The following is a 9723-nucleotide window of genomic DNA, read 5'->3' on the forward strand; positions in this document are numbered from 1 at the left end:
AAAACCAAAGACCACTTAAGGAATTCTCCTAACCTTCTAACAAAGAACCTAGTTCTAGTATAGTAAACCCGACTATTCCTGCTAATAATTTTGAATTAAAACCCTCTTTATTACAAATAGTACAACAAAACCAATTTGCGGGTCTCGCAATAGAGATCTCAAATCAGCATTTAAAAGTTTTTATCCAATTAGCTGATACGTTCAAGACCAACGGTGCTTCGCCTGAGGCAATTCATCTAAAACTATTCCCGATTTCCCTCAGAGATAGAGCATAATCTTGGTTAGATTCCCTTCCAGCTAATTCGATAACTACTTGGGAAGACCTCAGGAGAGTGTTCTTTGCAAGATATTTTCCCCCGAGTAAGACCGCTGTCCTTATAAACCAAATAACCAGATTCACTCAAAATCAGGGTGAATCACTTTTTGAAGCTTGGGAAAGATATAAAGAACTACTAAGAGCTTATACACACCATGGCCTAGAACAATGGCTGATTATTCATACCTTTTATAATGGACTTCACTATAACAAAAAGATGTCCATCGACGTTGCCGTCGGTGGTGCTCTGATGAACAAACCTTACCCCGACGCTTGCACTCTCATCGAAGATATGGCACAAAACCATTACCAATGGGAGTTGGAACGAGCATCAGTGGAGAAAAGGGAGACCAAAGGACGAATACATGAGGTAAATTGTATGGACATGATGAAAGCTAAAATCGACGCTTTAGCCCTGAAGGTTGAACACATGTCTGCAAATCCTATAGCTGCAGTAGCTGTAGATTGTAAAATTTGTGGAACCAAAGGACATCTTACACCAGAATGCAATCTGTTAATTGAATCAAACTCATACCAGGTCAATTATGCCCAAGGAAACCCATTTTCGAACACTTACAACCCTGGATGGAGGAATCGCCCAAACTTCTCTTATAAAAACAATAACCTTGTTCAAATCTCTACACCTCAAATACCACCAGGTTTTTAAGCTTAAAAACCAATCCAACCTATGCAGTCCGTTCCTCAAAAGCCAAACCTTGAGAAAATCATGGAGAACTTCATTTCGGGCCAAACTCAGCAAAACAAAGAGTTCCTAAACCAAGATATTCATGTAAATGAACTGATCACACAATTAGGAACTAAGGTTGATTCGATAATCACTCATAATAAGATGTTTGAAACCCAAATATCACAAATAACACAACAACAAGCCCCCCCCCCCCCCCAGGCCACACCTGAAGGGAAATTTCCTAGACAACCTCAACCCAACCCCCGAGGGCAAGCTAATGTTGTTACCCTACGAATGGGGACCACTTATGACGAACCTATAAAACCAGCCTTGAGTGGATCAGAGGCTTCAAAGAAAAATGTTGTGTCTACAGATGAAGTAGAGGAACTAGAGGGACAAAAAGACCAGGAAGTGAAAGATAAGGGAGAAGATAAAGATAAAGTTTATGTTCCACCCTCTCCTTATAAACCACCAATTCCATACCCGCAAAGACTTAAACAGACCAAAATTGATAACCAATATAAAAAGTTTATAAAGGTGATCAAGAAACTCCACGTAGAAATCCCATTCACCGAAGCCATCACTCAGATACCATCTTATGCTAAATTCCTTAAATACATCTTGACCAACAAACGTAGGCTTGATGATCCCAAACCTTTAGAGTGTAATTCCATTGCTGAGAATAAACTTGCTAAGAAGGAGAAAGATCTCAGACTCTTTTCCATACCTTGTATTTTAGGGAATCATGTTATAGACAAAGCATTCCTAGACTTGGGAGCAAGCGTAAGCTTAATGCCTTTAGCAGTTTGTAGAAGGTTAAACCTATGAGAATTGCAACTGACTAAGATGTCTCTTCAATTGGCCAATAAATCTATAAAATATCCAATAGCCATATTAGAAGACATTCCAGTTAGAATCGGCCAACTTTATATCCCAACAGATTTCGTGGTAATGGACATTAAAGAAGACGACGAAATCCAAATCCTCCTTGGTAGACCTTTCTTATCAACAACGGGTGCCATAATAGATGTTAAAAGAGGAAAATTAACTTTTGAAGTAGGTGATGAAAAGATAGAATTTATACTTTCCAAATTCCTAATGGCACCAGTCATAGAAGACTCATGTTATACCATCGATATCATTGATGAATGCATAAGGGAGCTAGATCAAGAAGGACCTCCCGAGATAATGAAATTTCCCTCAACTCCAATAAGAGAAGACGACAGATTTGGAATGGATCCTTACATGGATGACAACCTTTTTGAATGCTTAGCACTTACCCTGAACCATATGCCATGTCCTAAGAAACCATCTATAGAAATTAAGGAACTACCCAAGAATCTAAGATATGAGTTTTTAGATGAAGAACTAAATCGCCATGTTATAATGAGCGCCAACTTGAATGAAGATGAAACGAATCAACTTTTAGATATCTTGCGAAAGCATCCCTCAGCTTTAGGATATAACATATATGGTCTCAAAGGGCTAAGCCCATCAGGGTGCATGCACCGGATCTTGTTGGAGAAAGATTCTAAACCTTCCAGAGAACATCAACGAAGGATAAACCCTATAATGAGAAATGTGGTTAAGAAAGAAGTACTAAAACTACTAGAGGCTGGTATAATTTATCAAATTTCAGATAGCAAGTGGGTGAGACCTATACATGTGGTACCTAAAAAAGGAGGTGTCACAGTTGTGGAAAATGAGAAAGGCGAGCATGTAGCTAAGCATGTGGAAAACGGTTGGCGTATGTGCATCGATTACAGAAAACTAAATAAGGTAACTAGGAAAGATCATTTCCCTCTCCCACTCATAAATCAAATGCTTGAACGTGTAGCTAGACACTCTTACTTTTGCTATTTAGATGGATACTCAGGATTTTTTCAAATTCCTATTCACACCGAAGACCAAGAGAAAATAACCTTTACATGCCCTTACGGAACATTTGCCTATAGACGAATGCCATTTGGACTTTGTAATTCCCTAGCTACCTTCCAACGCTGTATGTTGTCAATCTTCGTAGATTTCCTCGATGAGATTATGGAAGTTTTTATGGACGATTTCTTGGTATGCGGATTCAGTTTTGAAAATTGTCTAGCTAACCTTGAGAAAATTCTAGAAAGATGCGTGGAAGCAAACCTTGTGCTAAACTGGGAAAAATGTCACTTTATGGTTACCGAAGGAATAGTATTAGGACACATAGTCTTTGAAAAAGGCATTGAGGTTGATAAAGCCAAAATAGAGGTTATAGAAAACCTCAAACCACCTAAGACCATTAAGGAAGTCCGAAGCTTTCTTGGACATGTCGGTTTCTACCGACACTTTATTAAAGACTTCCCTAAAATAACCAAACCTTTGACTAGCCTTCTAATGAAAGATGTCGAGTTTATTTTCGACGAAAAATGTATTGAAGCATTCAACCTTTTGAAACAAGCACTAATTTCCGCACCTATTATGCAATCTCCAGATTGGAACCAACCTTTCGAAATCATATACGATGCTAGCGATTATGTTGTTGGTGTTGTTCTAGGGCAAAGAAAAGACAAGAAATTACATGTAATTTGCTATGACAATAGAGCCTTGGATGCCGCCCAACTTAACTATGCAACAACCGAGAAAGAACTCCTCGCTGTTGTTTTTGCTATTGATAAATTTCGATCTTATATGGTCGGAGCTAGAATTATAGTTTATACATATCATGCAGCTATTCAATACCTGTTAAGCAATAAGGACGCTAAACCTAGGTTACTTCAATGGGTCCTTTTACTGTAAGAGTTTGACCTGGATATTCGAGACAAGAAGGGCACGGAAAATGTAGTTGTTGACCACCTTTCTAGGCTTGAATATTTAAAACCAGACCTAGTGCCTATAAATGACGATTTTACCTATGATAGACTTATGGCTAAAATCGGAACCATTCAGGATGATGACTCCGAGTTTTCAGTGGATTGGAACATTGAAAAAACTCTAGCAGTGACCAACATACCTTGGTACGCTGACTTTGTTAATTACCTAGCTGCTGATATCATACCCCCCGACCTTAACTACCAACAGAAGAAGAAATTCTTTAGTGGTGTAAGATAATTTTATTGGGACGAACCACTCCTTTTCAAAATACGGACATACGGTATTTTTCGTCGTTATGTCCCTGAAGAATAAGTAGAAAACATCATTAAACATTGTCACTCCGCACCGTATAATGGACATGCAGGCACATCTAAGACATGCACTAAAATTCTCCAACCTGGCCTTTACTGGCCAACATTATGGCGCGGTGTTCATACTTACATTTTCAGATGTGATCAGTGCCAACGTACAGGTAACGTCTCAAGATGTGACAAAATGCCATTAAGAAATATCCAAGAAGTAGAAATCTTCGATGTTTGGGGGATTGATTTTATGGGACCATTTCCATCATCAATGGGAAATAAATATATCTTAGTAGTTATTGACTATGTGTCTAAATGGATTGAGACTATAGCCTCACCTACAAATGACACACGAGTAGTGATTAAGTTATTCAAAAATAACATATTCCCTATATTTGGAGTACCGCACCTTGTTATAAGTGACAGTGGATCACATTTCATATCCAAAAAAATTTATAAACTTTTAGATAAATATGGAGTTAAGCATAAAGTAGCAACACCATATCACCCGCATACTAGTGGACAAGTGGAAGTATCAAATAGGGAGATTAAGCAAATCTTAGAGAAAACGGTTTCAATATCTAGAAAAGATTGGTCTCAAAAGCTTAAAGAAGCATTATGGGCCTATAGAAACACTTATAAAACCCCTATAGGAACCACCCCGTACCAATTAGTTTACGGAAAATCTTGTCACTTACCTTTTGAGCTAGAACACAAAGCTTATTGGGCCATTAAAACCCTAAATTTGGATTACCTAGCAGCTGGTGAAAAACGCATTCTAGACATTCATAAATTAGAAGAACTACGTCACAATGCTTATGAAAATTCCATAATATATAAAGAAAGAACTAAAGTGTGGCATGATAAGAGAATTGTAAAAAAGGATTTCAACATAGGAGATCTTGTTCTCCTTTTCAACTCCAGGTTGCGACTTTTTCCTGGTAAGTTGCACTCAAGATGGATTGGCCCTTACGAGGTCTCAAAGATCCTAAAGTATGGAGCAGTTGAAATCAAGAACCACTCTTATGATCCCTTCATAGTAAATGGGCAAAGGCTAAAGCACTACCAAGGAGGTGACATCCCTACTAATTACTCTTGCCACACTCTGATCGATCCACCTATCCCTACTTCTCAAATATGAGTCTCTAATCGTCAAGCTAAAGACGTTAAACAAGCACTGCATGGGAGGCAACCCATGATTTTTCTCTATTTTCTCATTTTATTATTTTCTTGCATTGTTTTTATTCGATGTTTTATTTATGTACTTAACTAGACTAACCTTCATAATATTTATGTTTAAGGTTTCAGGTCCCATCACTCTCCGTAGCATTCTCCACTAACCATATTTTTCAGGATGCAGAGTTTCGATGATATGCATGTTGTGTTAAGGAATGAAATTCAGAGAAAGCAATATGCAGTCCTATCTGAGTGTCCCATGTTACCCACTAGGTACCCCGACCCTGATTTCATGGAAACCTTAGGTCTTAAGGAAAGTGTGAGGTACCTATGCAATCAACTTCAATGGGAAGAATATGTTGATGCCATGCATGTAACCTACAGGAACCTAACCCTGGAATTCTTAAGCTCCATCATCTATGAACCCTACATTGGAATTGATTCTCAGAGAGGCTATATTAACTTCAGATTATTTGGAATGAGTACACCTTCAATCATAAGGAGTTTGCTGAGTTACTTGGTTTTCAGTGTGGCCTTGATGTTATGCCTGAAATCCCTTTAGGCTATTTTATGCAGGATGAGATAGACAAATTCTGGAGTGATATCGCGGGAGGAGGGAGCCATGACCCTTCTACCCAATTGTCCAACATAATCCATAACCCATCCTTCAGATACTTCCAGGTGATCCTATCCCACACTTTCCTTGGAAAGAGTGATATTGATACCCATGTTAGTGTTGAGGGAATCCTCTTTCTATTTTGTATCACCCAGTCACGCCCTGTAGCCTTTGGAAATTTTTTGATTGATAACCTTAACCTTACAGCCAAATCTTTTGAAGGACTTATTCATGTGGGAGGAATTGTGACACATATAGCATCTGCTCTAGGTCTTGACAGAAAATTAGTTCACCTGACTTCTTACTGTGGCTACACCCTGATGGATGTTACCTTCTGTTTAGACTGTGGTCTAATGAGGATAGCCTCCTTTAACCTGAACTAATATAAGCTCCTGATCAATCATGAGACATCCATTACTTTACTTTACCTGATCCCACGAAGACTAATGTCCATGACAAAGCAAATTTGACATACGCCTTAGAAGGCCAGGATGAGACACCGGATGTACCCAGATCCCCTCCAGTACCAGAATACCATCCATTGCCATCATCAGATAGGACCACAATGCTTTGTAATAATTTTGATCTGCAGAGACGCGACATTCACACTGAGCTTATTGAGTTGCGTAGAGAAGTGGCCATCCTTCGCCAGGAGGTTATTGATCTTACCTTGCAGTTAGAGGTGTTCGATGCTACTAATGCCATGGAGGCTGATTTCCTATAGCAAGAAATCGGCGATCTCCGTCGTTAACTAGCAGAGGCAGGAGATTCCAGTCGCACTGAGGAACCATCGACGCACTGAGGACTATGTTTTCCAGCTTTTATCACTTTATTTATTTCGCATATTCATACATATATCTATATATATTTCCTGGTTTCTAGATTTATTTTATTTCCGCATAGATTTGTTTTTCTCATCTTTTCCCTATAATATTATCACATCATATAATATTATTTCTTTTATGTTTCTATTTTATTGTTTCTTTAAATATTTTATTTTATTTTATTTTCTTATGTTGAAAAATTAATTATATCATGCATGTACAAAAACATGGAAGAAGAACATATTAGAAGTTGTTGTGCATACCCCCAAAATGACTCAAAGCAACCAAGCCCAAAGACCAATTCATGAAACCGGCCCAGCAGGAATAACAAAGATGGCGGGCGCCATCTAGTCCAAGCGACGGCCATGGGGTCTGAACATATTTCTGACAAAATAGAAAAAAACCTCCATTTTTACCCTAAAAACTCATCTTCAACCTCTAAAACCCCCCCATTTTCTCCATTCCTGACCACCATTAAAACCCACTCAAATCCCATTAAATTTCCATTCAAACAAAAACCCACTACCAATCCTACTTCCATTTCCAATTTCCACCATTAAAATCCCATTTCACCATCTTCCCCTATATAACCCATTTTTCTTCCTCATCATCACCAAGGGAAAAAATGGAGCATTATCAAGTCACTTTTCACAGAGGAAAACCTGGAGATAGGCAAAGGAGGATATTCGAGGAGTTGCAGACAAAGGAAATTTTGTCCACTAGGTATATCGATGAAAATTATCTGTATAATTTGGGAATTTTTCAGTGTTTTCTATATGTTAGATAATGGGATTGCATGATATTTTTATAAAAAAGGAACCTACATTTGAGTACCTGGCCCAGAAATTCTTAAGTTCCCTAATTTATATTGTTCATCCTAACACTACTAGCACATGCGGTACAATATGGTTTAGAATGTTTAATGTTGAATATGAGTACACTACCGATGAGTTAGCAGGCTTTTAGAAATTCCTTACGGGGAAGGTGCCCTCTGTGAGACACCCTTGGACTCTGAATGGTCATCTGAGGCATTTGAATTTTGGAAAAAGTTGACAAGTTTAGACACTGACTCTTTTGAGGGGAACCTGGCCTCAAGTATTCATAACCCGACCATACGGGTTTTTCGCTATCTGTTGGCTTACATAATTTTTGGCCGGGAAAATCCTAATAAAATCAATGCCAAAGAACTATTATTTTTGCAGGGTAGCCTCACAAAGAGAAAAATTAACTATGTCCCATTTATGCTTGCACATATGTGTGTCGTTCTGAAAAAGGGAGGGACTATTTCTTTTGGAGGCTTAATTACCTCAATTGCTAGAGCTTTACATCTTGACATTGAGTTGGCTACATTAGAACCATTATCTCACCGTATAATAAATTTAAATTTTTTAAAAGATATGCGATTATGCAGGGTGAGGAAGAGAGTGGTTATAACCTTAGGGTTCATAGTGTAGTTATCCCAAGTGTATTTTACCTTGCTCTCGATGTACAGGTGTGCGCCTTGAGATAAATTGGATCTATGATCTGCAAGCTCCACCTTTTACTGGCCCATTGCCACCCAACACACCTTTTGAAAAAGGTGACGGGACCGATGATGAGTATGAGTAGAGAGACCAGTCTCCCGTTCCGACCATGCCTTCACACCATGCATCACCTACACACACTGCACCATATTTTACTCACCCTTCTGCAGGTACATCCTTTGGATTTCACATTACTGAAGAAATGTGGCGAGAGCTACAATCTCGAGAAGAAGGGAGGGATGTCTTATTATCTGCCATGATTCAACAACTGAAGGACAACATGGACTTCATGCGTGAATCACAGTGGCAGACTGATAGTTCTCTTTGCAGCATAATGCAATCCCAACAAGCCCTCTTCTCTGATCAGCAGCGTCAGCAAGCAAACTTTCATAGACACTTTAACCTGATGGAGGCCACTCAAGGCTCCGTACTAGGTAACCTTCGACAGCTGCGGGTATTTGATGCCACATTATCAGCTAGATTTGATCGACTAGAGTTTTCAAGGGAGGGGCGTCGTCGCAACAGTAGTCGTCGTCCCAGAAATTCAGAGCCAGGAGGCGTGGGTACCATTGGTCAGCAGTAGTGTCATCCAGGTTACTCTTTCCTCATCTTTTATCGAAACATTATGGACAATGTTCGGTTTAAGTGTGGGAGGAGATTTCTATGCTTTCCTTTTCTTTTAATTTTTGGCATTTATCGCTTTTTAGTTCATTTTAGTTTGTTAGCTTCTTTTAAATAAATTGCATGTGCTAGACGAGTCATTTGTGTAATGTATCCTTACTTCCCCATTTCTTGAGCCTTACAAAAAAAATTGACAAAGAGAACAACTTTTTTTTTTGAAAATTTGGGCTTTTAGACAAGTTTAGGATAGGATGTTAACGACTTGGGAAAACTTTTAAAAAAATAGATATCGTCTCAACACCGTAAGCTTCTTAACTTTGGAAACTGATCCCGATACTTACTATATTATAACCTTAATTTAATCTGAAATAGTAAAGCTCTTAAGTCGTTTATTTTAGCAGCCAACTCCGGCTTAAGCATACTCTACGTAAGGAAACCGATGAAAATAAGTGAATGATTCTAAAATTCTTGTATGCCAAAAAAAATACTTGTTGTTAGTTGGTTTAGAGGTATTTGGTGCTGGACTTGGTAGGGAGGATTACGGTCTGATCCCCCACAACTACAATAGGGAAAACAAAGGGGTTACACGAATTATGTACTAGAGCCCCATGCAAAAATAAAAAAATTATAAAATAAAATACCCGTTGTTAGTTGGTTCAGAGGGATCTGGTGTTGAACTTCGTAGGGCGGATTATCATCTGATCCCCCACAACTGCAATTGGGTAAAATAAAAAGGGTTACTAAACTTATGTACCAGAACCCTATGTAAAAGGATTAGAATCATTAACCGATCACCTTACTATGAGTATG

At 38.6% G+C, this 9723-nt stretch overlaps 1 non-coding gene across 1 annotated transcript; it reads right to left on the bottom strand.

The window, feature by feature from the left end:
• Window positions 1–371: 371 nt before the first annotated feature.
• Window positions 372–478, bottom strand: LOC127089628 (small nucleolar RNA R71). The gene has a single exon (XR_007791199.1). It is a non-coding gene; the product is annotated as a small nucleolar RNA R71 (small nucleolar RNA).
• Window positions 479–9723: the final 9245 nt, after the last annotated feature.

The sequence above is a fragment of the Lathyrus oleraceus genome, chromosome 5, assembly GCF_024323335.1.
Source record: "Lathyrus oleraceus cultivar Zhongwan6 chromosome 5, CAAS_Psat_ZW6_1.0, whole genome shotgun sequence".
Taxonomy (NCBI): Eukaryota; Viridiplantae; Streptophyta; class Magnoliopsida; order Fabales; family Fabaceae; genus Lathyrus; species Lathyrus oleraceus.